This window comes from Bombina bombina, chromosome 7 (genome assembly GCF_027579735.1).
Source record: "Bombina bombina isolate aBomBom1 chromosome 7, aBomBom1.pri, whole genome shotgun sequence".
Lineage (NCBI taxonomy): Eukaryota > Metazoa > Chordata > Amphibia > Anura > Bombinatoridae > Bombina > Bombina bombina.
In genome coordinates, this window is record NC_069505.1 from 256,701,886 (window position 1) to 256,719,447 (window position 17,562).

Below are 17,562 nucleotides of genomic sequence, written 5' to 3' on the forward strand. Positions count from 1 at the left end.
GATTGGATGAAGGCTAAGGTAAAGGATTGGCATTTGTGCTATGGTTAGAGATTGTTTATAAAGATTAGGGTTAGGGCCAGGGATAGAGATTAGGGCTATGAATTCCGGTTAGGTTTAGAGATCTGTATTACATACTGGTTTTAGGTACTAGGATTAATGTAGGGATTGATTTATGGTTAGGGTCAGAATTAGGAATAACATTTGGGGTTATGGTTTTGTTTAAATTTCAGAGTTAGGGTAGGGATTAGGTTTTTGGTTAAGCCTTGGGCTACGGAGTAGGGTTAGAGGTTTGGGTTAGGCCTTGGGTTGGGTTAGAAACAGGGGTTAGGCCTTAAGTTAGGGCGTGGGGTAAGGCCTTGTGTTAGGTCTAGGGTTTGAGTTAAGTTTGGGGTTAGGCCGTGGGTTAGGGATAAGGGTTAGAGGTTGGGGTTAGGTCTAGGGTTAGGGATTGGGGTAAGGCCTTGTGTTAGGGTTGGGTCTACGGTTTAAGTTAGGTTTTGAAGTTAGGCCTTGAGCTAGGGTTAGGGATTGGGTAAGGCCTTGTGTTAGGGTTAAGTCTAGGGTTTGAGTTAGGCTTTTGAGTAAGGCCTTGGGTTCGGGTTAGGAATTGGAGTAAGGCCTTGTGTTAGGGAGGGTCTAAGGTTTGATTTAGGTTTTGGAGTTAGACCTTGGGTTTGGGTTAGGAGTTGAGATTAGGTATTGGAATAGGGTCTGTGGTTAGGTCTAAGGTTTGATTTAAGTTTTGGGGTTAGGCCTTGGATTAGGAAGTAGGGTTAGAGGTTGGGGTAAAGTCTAGGCTTTGGGTTAGTAATTGGGCTTAGATTTTGTATTAGGGATTGGGGTTAGGCCTTAAATTAGGGTTAGGGATTGGGGTTAGGGCTGGTTATGTCTTGGGATGGAATAAGGTTAACCACTTAGATGCTATAAAGAGCTGCAATGCAATGCTGTACCCACTTTCTATAAATTTTACCAACTAATAATAAAAATAATATTTTGGAAACAATGTTTCAATTCCTCGAAGGAAGAAAAAAGAGTACCTTAGCCAGCACTGTTTTACATGTAACCAATTTAGGAAAAAATACATTCATGTAAAAAATATCCAGAGACAATCTTATATGCTAATATTGGGCTCGATTACAAGTGAGGCGCAATGGATTTTCTGCTAGTGCAATTGTGATTTAGCGATCCATTTTTCTCCGCTTATAGTACAAGTTGGGAGAAATCGAGATTACGCTAGCACAATACTCTTTTCCGCTTCAATCCATACCGCTATTTAAGAGCTCAGGTAAACTCTAATTTTTTTTTTTTTTAAGTAATGTTAGTTTTTTTTTTTAGGGTAAGCTTAGGTCTTAATTTAATTTTACAGGTAAGTTTTTTTTTTTTTTTTTTTTTTAAGTTAGGATAGTTTTCATTTAATTTATAGTTATTTTAGTTGGGGTTAAGTTAGGGGGTGTTAGGTTAGAGGGTTTAGATGTTAGTTTATTACTTTGCGTTGTGGGGGAATGGTGGTTTAGGGGTTAATAGTTTATTTAGATAGTTTGCATTGTGGTGGGATGGCAGTTTAGGGGTTAATAGTTTTTCTTAGTGTTTGCGTTATGGGGGGATGGCAGTTTTGGGGTTAACAGTTCTATTTAGTGTTTGCGATGTGGGGGTAAGGCAAATTAGGGGTTATTAGGCTAGGGGTTAGGTTTTTTTTCACTTTTTTATTGTTTTTGCGAGTAGGGTGTTAGGTATTTTTTCCACTTTTTTTCTCCATTGATTTCTATGGGGGAGCACATGATATACGAGCAGATCGCAAGAAGCATATAAAGCATTTCACTAGCACTGTTTTTGCTAGCACAGCACTTGTAATCTGCCTATTGTATTTATTAAATTAACTTCAATATAGTAAAACTATAATAAAATACCAATGTTTATACACTCTGAAAAAGAGATTCCTAAAAGTGTTCAAGTAAACACACCACTTGAATCAAATACTGATCACCTTGAATAAAACACCGCCTAGAGGTAACGAGCAAGCTTAACCCCTTCGCTACCACAAATTTCAGAGAAAAACACCCAAAATACCAGAGAATTTTTAGCAGTTTTGTTATCACTTCATATAAACAGAAATAAAGCCTTGTTTTTTTGATTTACCTGTCAAAAGTATATATATTTTTTTAAGTAAACAACCCAAGGTATTGATCTAGGCCCATTTTGATATATTTCATGCCACCATTTTGCCACGATAATATTAAAAAATCCAATTTTTTTGGAAATAGCAGACATACATGGCTTTGCCATTGGTTTTTGGTAATTGCACCACATGCAATGCTCTCTCCCCTCCCCCCACCCACAATCCCCAAGTTTGTTTTTCCTGTAGCATAGTGGTCCCCCCACCTCCCCCCTCCCCTCAATTGTTTTTTTTTTCAGTGCCCCAACCTAACCCAACCATTCCAAACTTTTTGTGAACCCCCTCCCTACCTCTTTCTTTAAAATAATTTTTCTGTAGTGTAGGGCCCCTCCCACTCAATACCCCTCCATGGAGATCGTTACAGGCAATGTCACAGACCGTGTCACTGTCTGTAACAATCTGGCAATTTGCCATCATAAGTCAGATGCTGGAAGCCCACGAACAGCAGCTCTCGGCTGTCACTTGACAACCGAGACTGCTTGGGTCTCCAGCGGCACGGACTTAGATCTAGGTTATGGGGTACAATGCTAAGTTCCCACGGGAATAGGGCCCTCAATAGGCAGGGTGTTTAAATGTGAGTGAACACATTAAGATGGCATGGTGTTTGTATGTGATTGCACACATTTAGCAGGCACGGAATGTGAGTGCACACATTAAGCAGGCAAAGGGTTTGAATGTGAGTGCACACATTTTTAGCAGGTATGGTGTTTGAATGTGAGTGCACACATTAAGCAGGCACAGTGTTTGAAAGTAAGTGCAGACATTAGGCAAGCACGGAATGTGAGTGCAGACATTAAGCAGGCACAGTTTTGAATGTGAGTGCAGACATTATGCAGGCACAGTGTTTGAATGTGAGTGCAGACTTTAAGCAGGCATGGTGTTTGAATGTGAGTGCAGACATTAAGCAGGCACAGTGTTTGAATGTGAGTGCAGACATTAAGCAGGCACAGTGTTTGAATGTGAGTGCAGACTTTAAGCAGGCATGATGTTTGAATGTGAGTGCAGACATTAAGCAGGCACAGTGTTTGAATGTGAGTGCAGACTTTAAGCAGGCATGGTGTTTGAATGTGAGTGCAGACATTAAGCAGGCATGGTGTTTGAATGTGAGTGCAGACATTAAGCAGGCACGGTGTTTGAATGTGAGTGCAGACATTAAGCAGGCATGGTGTTTGAATGTGAGCGCAGACATTAAGCAGGCACGGTGTTTGAATGTGAGTGCAGACTTTAAGCAGGCACAGTGTTTGAATGTGAGTGCAGACATTAAGCAGGCACGGTGTTTGAATGTGAGTGCAGACATTAAGCAGGCACGGTGTTTGAATGTGAGTGCATACATTAAGCAGGCACAGTGTTTGTATGTGAGTGCAGAAATTAAGCAGGCACAGTGTTTGTATGTGAGTGCAGACATTAAGCAGGCACAGTGTTTGAATGTGAGTGCAGACATTAAGCAGGCACGGTGTTTGAATGTGAGTGCAGACATTAAGCAGGCACGGTGTTTGAATGTGAGTGCACACATTAAGCAGGCACAGTGTTTGAATGTGAGTGCAGACATTAAGCAGGCACAGTGTTTGTATGTGAGTGCAGACATTAGGCAGGCACAGTGTTTGAATGTGAGTGCAGACATTAATCAGGCACAGTGTTTGTATGTGAGTGCAGACATTAGGCAGGCACAGTGTTTGAATGTGAATGCAGACATTAAGCAGGCACGGTGTTTGAATGTGAGTGCAGACATTAAGCAGGCACAGTGTTTGAATGTGAGTGCAGACATTAAGCAGGCACGGTGTTTGAATGTGAGTGCAGACATTAAGCAGGCACGGTGTTTGAATGTGAGTGCAGACATTAAGCTGGCACAGTGTTTGAATGTGAGTGCAGACATTAAGCAGGCATGGTGTTTGAATGTGAGTGCAGACATTAAGCTGGCACAGTGTTTGAATATGAGTGCAGACATTAAGCTGGCACAGTGTTTGAATGTGAGTGCAGACATTAAGCAGGCATGGTGTTTGAATGTGAGTGCAGACATTAAGCAGGCACAGTGTTTGAATGTGCGTGCAGACATTAAGCAGGCACAGTGTTTGAATATGAGTGCAGACATTAAGCAGGCACAGTGTTTGAATGTGAGTGCAGACATTAAGCAGGCACAGTGTTTGAATGTGAGTGCAGACATTAAGCAGGCACAGTGTTTGAATGTGAGTGCAGACATTAAGCAGGCACAGTGTTTGAATGTGAGTGCAGACATTAAGCAGGCACGGTGTTTGAATGTGAGTGCAGACATTAAGCAGGCACTGTGTTTGAATGTGAGTGCAGACATTAAGCAGGCACAGTGTTTGAATGTGAGTGCAGACATTAGGCAGGCACGGTGTTTGAATGTGAGTGCAGACATTAAGCAGGCACAGTGTTTGAATGTGAGTGCAGACATTAAGCAGGCACAGTGTTTGAATGTGAGTGCAGACATTAAGCAGGCACAGTGTTTGAATGTGAGTGCAGACATTAAGCATGCACAGTGTTTGAATGTGAGTGCAGACATTAAGCATGCACAGTGTTTGAATGTGAGTGCAGACATTAAGCAGGCACAGTGTTTGAATGTGAGTGCAGACATTAAGCATGCACAGTGTTTGAATGTGAGTGCAGACATTGAGCAGGCACAGTGTTTGAATATGAGTGCAGACATTAAGCAGGCACAGTGTTTGAATGTGAGTGCAGACATTGAGCAGGCACAGTGTTTGAATGAGAGTGCAGACTCAGCATATGCCCATAAAAAGTAAAAACTTGACTTTACTTTAAAAAAAAAGTAAGAACTTTTAGTAAAACATTTTTGCTACTACAAATATATTGTTAAAATATTTTAGCAACCCACATATAGGCTGAGCTACATTTATAGATACTTTATTTTAATTGGCACAGGTCCTTGTAGTTAAAGGGACATACAAACCCAAACATTTTCTTTGATGATTAAAATAGAACATAAAATGTTAAACAAATTTCCAATGTACTATTTTTAAATCTGCTTCATTCTCTTGGTATCCTTTATTTAAAAAGCAACAATGCACTACTGAGAGCTAGCTGATCCTATCAGGCGACCCAGTGACAAGAAGCATATATGTGCAGCCACAAATCAGCAGCTAGGTCCCAATAATGTATTGCTGCTCCTAAACCTACCTAGGTATGCTTTTGAATAAGGGATACATGGAGAATAAACAATACCCAAATTAATTAAATATCTCAATTAGAATACATAAATAATCTCATACTAGAATCAATATTAATAAAATGTAATGACAAGAATTAGTAAAATCATAAAGATCGTAAAGACATATAATGAATTTATAATTTGTTCGTCATAAGACACAAAAAAACAACCCTGTCACATTTAACCCTTACATGCTAGGGCCAAGTTCCAATGTAAATACTTGCTTTAAAAATAAAAACAAGCAATTGTCAATGCGATCACATTATTTCAACGGTGGGATCAGATTATGGGGGACTGCCTACAAAGCTACGCATGCCCCCCAGTTCCCATTATGTAAGGGCAGGAGGCTGTAGGATGCCTGATCGGCTAAGATGTTCCATGCCATCCTAACGTTATTAAAGTGCAACGCTGTTAGGACGACATGGGATGTCCTAACTGCATTAAGGGGTTAAAATATCAACAAACACACAGCAAATAGCAGACATGCATGGCTTTGCAATTAATCTTTGGCAGTTAGAAGGACGCTAATTGCAGCTGTGCAACACACTTCTGAAATTCCTGGCAGTGAAGGGGTTAATCAGTGTATAAGGTTACTTTTTGCTGTAGTGTAAAGATTACCCTCCCACCTGACACCTCCTACCCCCTGATCCCTACCTGATCCCTCCCAAACAGCCCCGGACACTGGTCACCACCATCTTAGATACCGGCCGACAGTCTACCAGTACACAGTTTAGGGCGTTTTTTTTATTTATTTCTGTAGTGTAGGGGTCCCATCCCTCCATCTCCCCCTCCTCACTGGACCAATCCACCCACCTCCCTCCCTCCCACCTCTCCCACTCTGCACCAAAAATGATCGTTACAGAGAGTGAAACAGTGTCACTCACTGTAATGATCAGCGGTCTGCCTTCATACGGTAAGGGAGCGTGGTCAGCGGGACCGAAGCATACACATTTGTGTTGGACAAAGGGCAAAGTACTGTGTGATGTAATAGCTATGTCCAAATGGCGCAGTTTGGTAAGAAACATTTTTTGCAGATACTAACAAGTAATGACATTTACAACTGCAATAGAATATAGGATTATACACGCAAATATACACTTATAAATCACACAAAGAAAATAAATGTCAGTATATAGCTTAAGTTTCATTATTCATTTGCAGTTATGAAGGGGGGGGTATCAGTGAAGTAGCTGTTTGTATCAATTTCTGTTTTTCTTGTTTTTTTTTTTTTCTTGTTTTGCCATTTTTTTGTTTTTTGAAGTTCGCATAATACATAGACAGAAAGAGCATGTATCCCTGTGCTGTACTGTAGTCTATCACACTAAATTTACCAACAAGGCTCACATTAAATAGCACAAGCAGTAAAATAAATTGCATGAATAACTGCTCCATACACACCTAGAGACAGCAGGAGGCAGCTATTACAGATATGCAGTTACATTAACCTTCTACGCACTTAACAGGTGACAAATCCATAAAGTTTGCTGCACCAGATGAGTTAATCTCTCTGGCACTAGTATCCGGTGATTTCTGGTCACACCTAATGCAACTCTAAGTATTTACATGTCATCTTCAAATATAGCTATCGACTTGCTGGAAAATGTAAACTGCGTATTTATATCCATACAGCAAAACATGAGAGGGGATTCTACAGAGAGTAAAATAGCCTTCTATTTAAAGGGTTTGTCTCAAGAAAAAGTGATTCTCACAGACTGCCAGTGACTTGAAAACAATGATGGTATTAATTAGAATTGCGCACAGTTAAAATCGTATTTGTTCATGGTGTCTTTTCGAATTAATTTGTTAATGAAAATCCATTCACCTGCTATTTCCTACAGGGCAGGCCAGCTAGTTAAAGTATTAGCTTTATGAATGATTAACCTATTAAATTGGAGATTGTTCAACTACCAATAATTGCATTAATTCCAATGATCTATCTATGCATATCTAATGATATATAACCAAATCAGTAATGTCTGATATAACTGGAAAAATTATCTGAAAAGTTATTATTCTAAAAATTTACATGGATTTAAATCTGTTTTACTGACTAGTGATTTAAATTGTGATTTAAATCATGATTTTTAAATACATATGAATTTATGTGTATATATGTCTGTAAATACATATATACACATATAAATACATATGTACAAACATATAAATACATATATACACATATAAATACATATGTACACACATATAAATACATATATACACATATAAATACATATGTACACACATATAAACATAAATATACACATATAAATACATATGTACACACATATAAACACACACACATATATATATATATATATATATATATTTATATACACATATAAATACATATGCACACACATATAAATACATATATACACATATAAATACATATGTACACACATATAAACATATATATATATACATATACATATAAATACATATGCACACACATATAAATACAAATATACACATATAAATACATATGTACACACATATAAACATATATACACATATAAATACATATGTACACACATATAAATACATATATACACATATAAATACATATGCACACACATATATATATACATATGCACACACATATAAATACATATATACACATATAAATACATATGTACACACATATAAACATATATATATATATATATATATACACATATAAACACATGTGTACACACATATAAATACATATATACACATATAAATACATATGCACACACATATAAATACATATATACACATATAAATACATATGTACACACATATAAACATATATACACATATAAATACATATGTACACACATATAAATACATATATACACATATAAATACATATGTACACACATATAAATACATATATACACATATAAATACATATGTACACACATATAAATACATATATACACATATAAATACATATGCACACATATAAATACATATATACACATATAAATACATATGTACACACATATAAACATATATACACATATAAATACATATGTACACACATATAAATACATATATACACATATAAATACATATGCACACACATATAAATACATATGCACACACATATAAATACATATATACACATATAAATACATATGTACACACACATATATATATATATATATATATATATATATACACATATAAACACATATGTACACACATATAAATACATATATACACATATAAATACATATGCACACACATAAAAATACATATGTACACACATATAAATACATATGTACACATATAAATACATATGTACACACATATAAACATATATATATATATATATATATGACATGTAAATGTATGCATCCCTATGTTAAAGCCCTTTTCAGCCCTTTTTTCACCTGAAACCTCATATCTTTGAGCCATTATAACTTTTTTTTAGATATTTTTATTAGATATTGTTATTATGAGTGTAACTGTACTTTTAAATGTACTTTTTATGTATTTTGTGCAACTTTTTATTAAAGCGTAACAGTTAACCAGAGCGCAGAAGTCACGCTAACCCAACGCGCATTAAATTCCATTGCTCTCAAACGCGTTTACTTTCAACTGGGAATACGCGTGCCACTTCCAACATCCGTAAAGACCCACGATAAACCCCTTATCACTTGTGTGCAGCAGTTAGAGCACCAATCGTAAACGTGCCCAATGAAGGGTGCTTACCACGTCTCAAGGTTACAGCTTTATGTGATTCACCCCATATTTATGTTTGCACCCAAATATGTTGGGATATGCAGTCCATCCCTCAGGGCTGTGAAAATGACCCTATGGGGTAGCGGATCATGTCCGCCCGACATCGCTAAATGCCGACAGCATCTGGTGAAATGCTTGTGCAATGCTACCCCCTGCACATTCGCTGCCAATCGGGTGCTAGCAGGGGGTGTCAATCACCCCAATCGTATCCAATCGGGATGATTGCAGTCCACCACCATGAGTTAAGGAGTGGTGGTCTTATGACCACTGCTTCTTAACTTATGCTTCCGGCGAGCCAGAAGGCACGCGCGGAAACAGCAGCATACGCTGCTTCATAAATCTACCCCTATGTCTTATGCACTTATCACTCAAGCACTAACACAGCAGAAGTTATTAATATTTCACATTCCTATGTTCTTCACATACAGAAAAATGTTATTTTTATTGTAAATATTTTTTTCTATATATATCTGTATATACCTATACCTGTATATCTATTCCTATAGATCCATTTTACATATGACAAATTTGTTATCAGATAGTGTTTATACGAGTGTAACAGTTTATTTTAGTGTATTTATCTTGTGTTTGGTGTAACTTTGTTTGACTCACTATCCTTTCTGTTGCGTGAAAAAAGCAGATATCGCAAAAGTTAGCGCAGCACTTGTAATCTAGCCCTTTATTGGATACTGATTCCATGTAATAAATCTGCACCTCAATATGCTGGGACTCTGAGCCCTGTATATTAGAACTGTGCAACAGTACAATGAGATAAAGACCTCAGCTCTTAGGGTTACCCTACATTATGTTGGGATTATGACCCTTCCCCTCGATAGTTGGGTCGCGCAGCTATTACAAGTTAAAAGCAAAAATTTTGCTCTCGCATGAAACTTGACACGCGCAAAAAGTTAACGTCAAGATATCGTGTTCACGATATCAGAATTACCCCATTGACTTTAATGGAGAAGCGAAGTTAAAAAAACAAACTAATACCTATACTCGCGGGCTAACCGCCATTTCAATAAAACTGCTTACTATAATATCACCTATACTGCCACATCCCCCTATTCTTTTAACCCCTAATCCACCGAATCCCCATCACAAATTACCCCCCTACACTATTAACCCCTAAACCTTCACAACCCCCATCGCAATACCCCCCTAACCTAAAAAAAAACCTACCATTTAAAAAAAAAAATTGGACCAAAAATAAAACAACACTACAAAAAACTATCTTAAAATAGCCCCCCTAAAAAAAAACTATACTAAAACAACCTTTCAAATAAAAAACCCTAATCTATAAATTCCCCTGAAAAGGGCATTTGTCAGGCAGTGCCCTTGTTTAAAAAGTGATCTTAGCTCTTTTCCAAAAAAATCTAGAAACCACCTAGTTATATAAGGGGGAACCTTGCATTCAAACTTCAGTGTGCTGCGGTGACAGCATGAAGAAGGTTTGGGTGGAAGATCAGAAGAGAACCGCACAAGAAAATCAAGGAACGCCACCATGGGACTAAGGAGCACCGCAATGGACCCGCCGCTGCTCTCCCAAAAGAGTAGGATTCAAGATGGTGAGTCTTAACTTTGGGGTTTAGCGTTTTTTTTAATTTGTGGGGTTATTTTAGATTTAATATAGGGGTTTTTAGGGGGGCTTTTTATAAGGGTACTTTAGTTTAAGGATAGGGCTTTTTTTACTAAAGTTTTTTTTATTCTTTGTAATTTTTTTTACTAGTAGTGTTAATAGGGGTTGTAGGGGGTTAATAGCAATGGGGTTATGGTGGATTAGAGGATAAACATGGTGAGATAGTTTGCGATGGGAGTTATGGCAGATTAGGGGTTAATAGTATAGCAGAGTATTTTGCCATGGAGAATGTGGCAGATAAGGGGTTAATAGTGTAATGGGGTAGTTTTTATGGGGATGTGGCAGATTAGGGTTAATAGTGCTGCTTTTGAGCGATCACATTTACTTTCAACTTGCAATAATATTGCAAGTTGAAAGTAATCGTGATATTGCAATATCGCGCACACGTTAACGTTACCGCTCCACTTGTAATCTAGCCCTATGTTGTGATAACGACATCTAAATGCAACATCCCAAAATGTCGGAAAAATTAGCCTATGCATCTGGGCTGTACCGCAATATGTCATAGTCTCTGAGTTACAGGAAATATGGAGGGTGCTGACCACTATGTCCCAAGGCTGCACCCTAAAATGTTGATTAAATGACTTCAGTATGTTGGAAAAATGATCCCATGTTTCAAGGTTGCACCCCAATACACTAGAGTAATATCATATGTCTCAGGGTTGTACCCCAATATGTTGATATGATGACCCCCTGGTAACGGGGTTGCACCCCAATATGTTGTCATAATGATCCCCCTGGTTTCAGGGCTGGATCCCATTATGTTGGTATCTAACAAGTTGTGATAATGACCCCCATGTCTCAGGCTGCACCACAATATGTTGGATAATTACCACATATCCTAGAGTTACTACTGTATATTCTGATGACCTCTAAGTCTTAGTCTGTACCCCAAAATGTTGTGATAATGATCCCCAAGTGTCACAGGTGCATAACACTGCATCCTGCATTTGGGGTTCAGACGCCCATTTATCAGGCTGAACCTTAATATGCATGGATGACCACAGGTTGCAGGGCTACACCTTAATATGTCAGAATGATGACCTCATGACATAGCTGCACCCAAATATGCAGAGCCAATGACCCATGTCACAGGCTCCACCTATGTTGTAGTAATGACCCCTATTTACAGGCTGCTCCCTGATATATTAAGGTAATGACACTCCAGTCTGATAGATGTACCCCAATATGCAGGCATAATACTCCCCATGCCTGGGGGGTGCACCCTAATATATTGGCATAATGATCCCCAAGTCTGAGATCTGCATCATAATTGTTGGGGTACTGCCCCCCCATGTCTGAGTGGTGAACCCCAATGTAGTGTGATAGTGTCTCCCACATCTGAGTTGCACCCAAAATGTTGGAACACTGAACTAAGGGGTGCAGCCCAGTTGTTGATGTTGTGACCCTCCATGTTTGAAGGGTGCACCCCAATATATTGTGGTGGTTACTCCTACATCTAAGTTGCCCCCCAAATGTTTGGATACTGACTTCATGTCTAAGGGGTACCCCCAATATATTGGGGTAGTCACCCCCAAAACCCGACAGCTGCACTCATTTTTGGGGTACTAAGCCCATATATGGGGTTGCACCCCAATATGTTGGGGTAGTGAACCCCAAGTTTTAGAGTTGCACCCCCATATGTTGGGGTTCTCACTTCCATAGCACATACAACTCCACCCCCTTCTGCCATTTCCTGTCATTACACACTAAGTCCCTCACAGGGCGTGGCAGCCCATGACCCTCCCCCAGGTAGTTCCCTCACGGCCAGCCGGGGGCACTATGCGAGCGGAAGTGGAGGCCTTACTTCCGGTGTCAGCGGGCGGCCATCTTGAGGTAACGACGGAGGGCGACAGTGGGAGTGACCGGGGTAATCGGAGTGAACCGTACAACAGAGGTAGGTAGGTGGCGTGCGGGCTAAGCTGCGAGTGGCTCCGCCTTATTGTTCACAAAGAGCTGGGACACGCCGCGGGTGACAGATCCCGAGCACGGGGCGTCGCACACGGCACAGACAGGACACGCACAAAGCTGTCTGCATGTACGCGCTGTGTGTGTGATGCTCGGTACTACTGTGTGCGCGCAGCACCGTGCCTGGCGCGTGTAATCTCCTCATATTGTGCTTTACAGCCTTTTATTTAGCTAACAAACGTGCCTGATATTCTGAGACTTTCCCCATACTAACTATATATATTTATACACACATTACTTATATACACACACACACACATATATTTATAGAAAAAGAGATATGGAGGTGAACATACCACAGCAGTTTGCCAGTCAGGGATAACTGTATTGGGCCACTTTAAAAAGGACCTAAAAAGTCAAACCTGAAACAGTAGGAGGTGAGTCTGGCTGTAGGGTAAGTGGTTTTATTCTGTGTAATACAAATAGGCATACCTGCGTATGGTTGCTGGGTTGTGTGCTTGTAATTATGTTTACAGGCAAAAAAAAACCATAATACAAAAGATTAAAACCTGTTTAAAGGGATTAGGTTAGAGCATGTATCCCCCCCCCCCCCTCTAGAATTGCCTTTTAAATTCTGAAATGAACTTCAATAAATAATATAATACAATAAGGGACATGATATTCAAGTTATCCTTTGTTAGCCATCAGTAGTTCTGCCACTCAGTTGTACCCAGTCATGCACTCCCTGTTTATTGCTTTTTTTTCGTAAATACTTAAATTAATGCTTTAAAACAGTCATATTAATTATCATCCTAATATAATCAAAACCTACTTACTGTTTTATCAAAAAATTTAATTACAAACTTCCAGTTATACAACAGCCCTAAAAAGGCTGTTCCAGCATAAAATTATACCACCAATCATTGCACGGTGTCAATTTGCTGATAATCCGGGTTTGTGCTCCAGTCAGCATGCGCATTAAGGGATAGAAGGAATCGCATGCGCATAACAGAAAGTGATCCCTCTCGACCCAAGGTATTCCTGGAATAGCGCATGCGCCTAGTTTAGTATATAGCACAGTACTGTGCTATCTGCTGATCCTGAATGTCATAAATTAAAAATTATTTATATATATATATATATATATATATATATATATATATATATATATATATATATATATATATATATATTCAAATCCTTTCTTCAGATTCACCCACCAAAGGACAAATGCCTGGGTGCAGAGATGTATCCAATATTTCCTCCCAAGTAATGCACTCGCAGGTCTTTCTCATCAAACAAGCAAGGTTTATTTAATGTTTTCTGAGATTCTCTCTGATGAAGGAGAGATAATCTCCAAAAACATTAAATAAACCTTGCTTGTTTGACATACAGTATTTATGTAAAAAATGTGGCACTCGCTGGTCCTTTTAATCTAGTGTATTTATTAGTGTAACGTTTCAGGGACACACTCCCCTTCCTCAGAGGAAGGGTAGTGTATCCCCAAAACGTTACTCTTAAATACACTGGATTAAAAGGACTAGCGAGTGCCGCATTTTTTACTTGTATCCCATAGCCTGTTGGCACCCTGGCAGCTAACTTGCAATTTTGAACCTCTTTGTTTGCCGTAGCTCTATGGGTGAGCGGCCATCTTAGGTCTGTTGGTGACGTACACAACTACATCAGACTATAAATGCTCATGCACATTGTTGTTAATGCCCTACCTAGGTAGACCACCGTGATAGGACTCTTATGAGTCCCACGGTGGGTCTGGAAAGGGGACAATATTGTTATAAAAATTGCAGAAAAACAAGAGAAGTCTTAATTGTAAGTATTTAGTGATTTGTATTCTTTGAATTGATCTTTGAATTGCTTTAATAAAATGTTTTTAAGTTTCATATACTTTTAACCTTTCTTTTAACATTGTTTTAATTTCTGCAGTTTTATATTGGTAGAAAATAATTTAGTAAGCTGTACCTTTAAATCGTCGTTTGTGGATTATGAGTAAGGGAGAATGGAGTTGCATTGTTGCATATTTTCCATGCAGTCAATAGGTTAAATAACTTTCTTTTTTCCCCCTTCTTCCTACTTGCACCCAAGGTATTATTGGTATCTGGGGATTTTTCCTGGTGCCCAAGGGGTTAATTATGCCTCTTCCTCCTTTTTTCTTTTTTTTGGTGCAACCCAAAAGGTTCATTATCATTGTTTTATGTGTGCTTTTATTGAAAGACAATGATTTATCTCAATTGTGTTATACAATTATTTTTTTCTTTCTTTTTTTTAAAAAACCTGTGTACTTAAGTCATCAACATTAACGGGACATGATACCCAAATGTTAAAGCACTTGAAAGTGATGCAGCATAGCTGTAAAAAGCTTACAATATTACCTGAACATCTCTATGTAAGGAAGATATTTACCTAAAAATTTCCTTAGTATTCACTCCCCATTGTAAAGAGACTTTAAGCAGCCAATCAGGATGCTAGTCCCAGGTCTTGCAAGGGGGTGTGCATCGTGCAGGCAGTTTAAAGGGACACTGAACCTAATTTTTCTTTCTTTCGTGATTCAGATAGAGCATGCAATTTTAAGCAACTTTTTAATTTACTCCTATTATCAATTTTTCTTCGTTCTCTTGCTATCTTTATTTGAAAAAGAAGGCATCTAAACGTTTTTTTTTTTTTTTTTTTTTTTTTTTTTTTTTTCAGACCTCTGGACAGCATGTTTTTATTGGTGGATGAATTTATCCACCAATTGGCAATGACAACCCAGGTTGTTCACCAAAAATGGTCCGGCATCTAAGCTTACATTCTTGAATTTCAAATAAAGATACCAAGAAAATAAATACAATTTGATAATAGGAGTAAATTAGAAAGTTGCTTAAAATGTTATGCTCTATCTGAATCATGAAAGAAACAATTTGGGTTCAGTTTCCCTTTAAGGAAGTTTACTATGAAATATCATAAGATCACAGCTAAGCATGCCCTCAGCACTGCTGATGCTGATAGTCTATGATATTTTTTTTTTTTATATATTTTTTTCTTGCAGCTGGACAGCAAATTAAGTATAACTGTTCACAGAGCACTTACTCTGGTGAGCTGAAGAAATTTTAAAGGTAAAATATCCTCTTTTTTTTTTTTTTTTTTTCATTGATATGTTCAGGTGATATTTTCTTGTCAGCTTTTTTTCAGTCATGCTGCATCACTTTCAAGTGCTTCAACATTTGGGTTTCATGTCCCTTTAAGTTATAGGGGTTGTGGAGAGCATACTGCTCAGGTAGCGTGGGACTTTCACAGAAAAGAGGTTATATATTTTGCATATGAATACTTGAAGGATAGTACATGGCATAATTAATGGAAGGAAGTGGAAGACAAGCTTGTCCAGCAGGGATTTAGGGCACTGTGTACAGGAGCAGTTTTTTTTCGCTTTGGCAGCAAAGCTAAAATCTAAACTTCAGACATCTGCAAGATAGCATTGTGGTCAACACTACATAGCTTCATGTAGTGCTACTCATTGGCTATCTGGTCTTTCTCATTGCACTGTGGTCAACATTGGGTAGTTTCATGTAGTGCTACTTATTGGCTATCTGGACTTCTATAAGCTTTGGTCGCTATTTTGTAAATAAAAAAACAAACAAAAAACTTTGTTTTGGTGAACTTCCGGCTGTTGAGAAAAGATAATCGTAATCCTTACCTGTTGGTATTTGATACACTTGCCCTCTTTTGTGTGCTGTCAGACTGCTTCGAACTTAACTGATTCCTACCAGCAAGTGTGTGCTCATTCGTATGAGTATAAGATCTGCAGTTTTATCTTCTTTGAGCTGTATACTGTTCACACAATGTGGCACCTCCTTGTTTCGTTATTGGGTTTGTTTTGCTTGGAATTGAAACATGCTGTAGGAAAGTTAAATTGGTCCGTTAAACCTACTGGAATGATCGTTATCCTGTCCAGAAAGCTAAATTAGTCTAATTTTTGCTGGTTTTCAATGTGCGTAGTGTTGAAAGACAAAATTTGTACAGGTAGAAAATCCTTTATCCAAACTGCTTGGGACCAGAAAAGGTTGGAGGTTTTTTTTTTTTTTAAATATTTGTATCTGTAAATGGGACTGTTTGTAGAGGGGTTGGGACCAGGTGTAAAACAACATCTTATATAACGGGTCTCGACAAACCCACTAGCCAGGGAGCCACTGGTTTCTAGAATTTTACCCCGGCTCCTAACATTTTGGGTTATTCTCCATATATCTATATAGAAATACCACTTTCTGGCTCCTAAACATTCTTACTGGCTCCTAAATTTTTAACAGATTTGTTGACCCCTGTTATATAATTTATTTTCTGATACCCAAATCTTCCTTTCGGCACCAGACCTATCCCCTTCCTTGCTATCTCGTGTCACTGTCTTCATAATATTTAATCTTGGATGTTCTCACACTACCTTAAATTGATGGTAAAGTTACCTTACCCTCTATCCAGTATAGCATCAATTGTGTAAAATCAATGTTTCATTCATCAGTTTTTATATATGTGAGTAGAAATCATTATCAGCCTTACAAGTGCAATTTATTAAAGGGACACTGAACCCATTTTTTTTTCTTTTGTGATTCAGATAGAGCATGCAATTTTAATCAACTTTCTAATTTACTCCTATTTTTCTTCGTTCTCTTGCTATCTTTATTTGAAAAAGAAGGCAGCTAAGCAATTTTTTGGTTCAGGACTCTAGACAGCACTTGTTTATTGGTGGATGAATTTATCCACAAATCAGCAAGAACAACCCAGGTTGTTCACCAAAAATGTGCCGGCATCTAAACTTACATTCTTGCATTTCAAAAAAAAATACCAAGAGAATGAAGAAAATTTGATAATAGGAGTAAACTAGAAAGTTGCTTAAAATTGCATGCTCTATCTGAATCACAAAAGAAAAAGTTTGGGTTC

General features: G+C 38.1%; 1 protein-coding gene across 4 annotated transcripts in view; it reads left to right on the top strand.

Annotated features, from left to right (window-relative positions):
* CCDC71 (coiled-coil domain containing 71) overlaps positions 1–17,562 on the top strand; it is a 32,442-nt gene that overhangs the window by 947 nt on the left and 13,933 nt on the right. Inside the window, exon 1 of one of the 4 annotated variants that reach the window (XM_053720706.1) lies at positions 12,548–12,625. The exons of 1 other annotated variant lie outside the window; for it this stretch is intronic. The gene's annotated coding sequence lies outside the window, so the exon portion shown is untranslated. Of the gene's footprint in view, positions 1–12,547; positions 12,630–12,659; positions 13,074–17,562 lie in introns of those variants that run through there. 2 more of the 4 variants (XM_053720710.1, XM_053720709.1) reach the window with 2 other exon arrangements.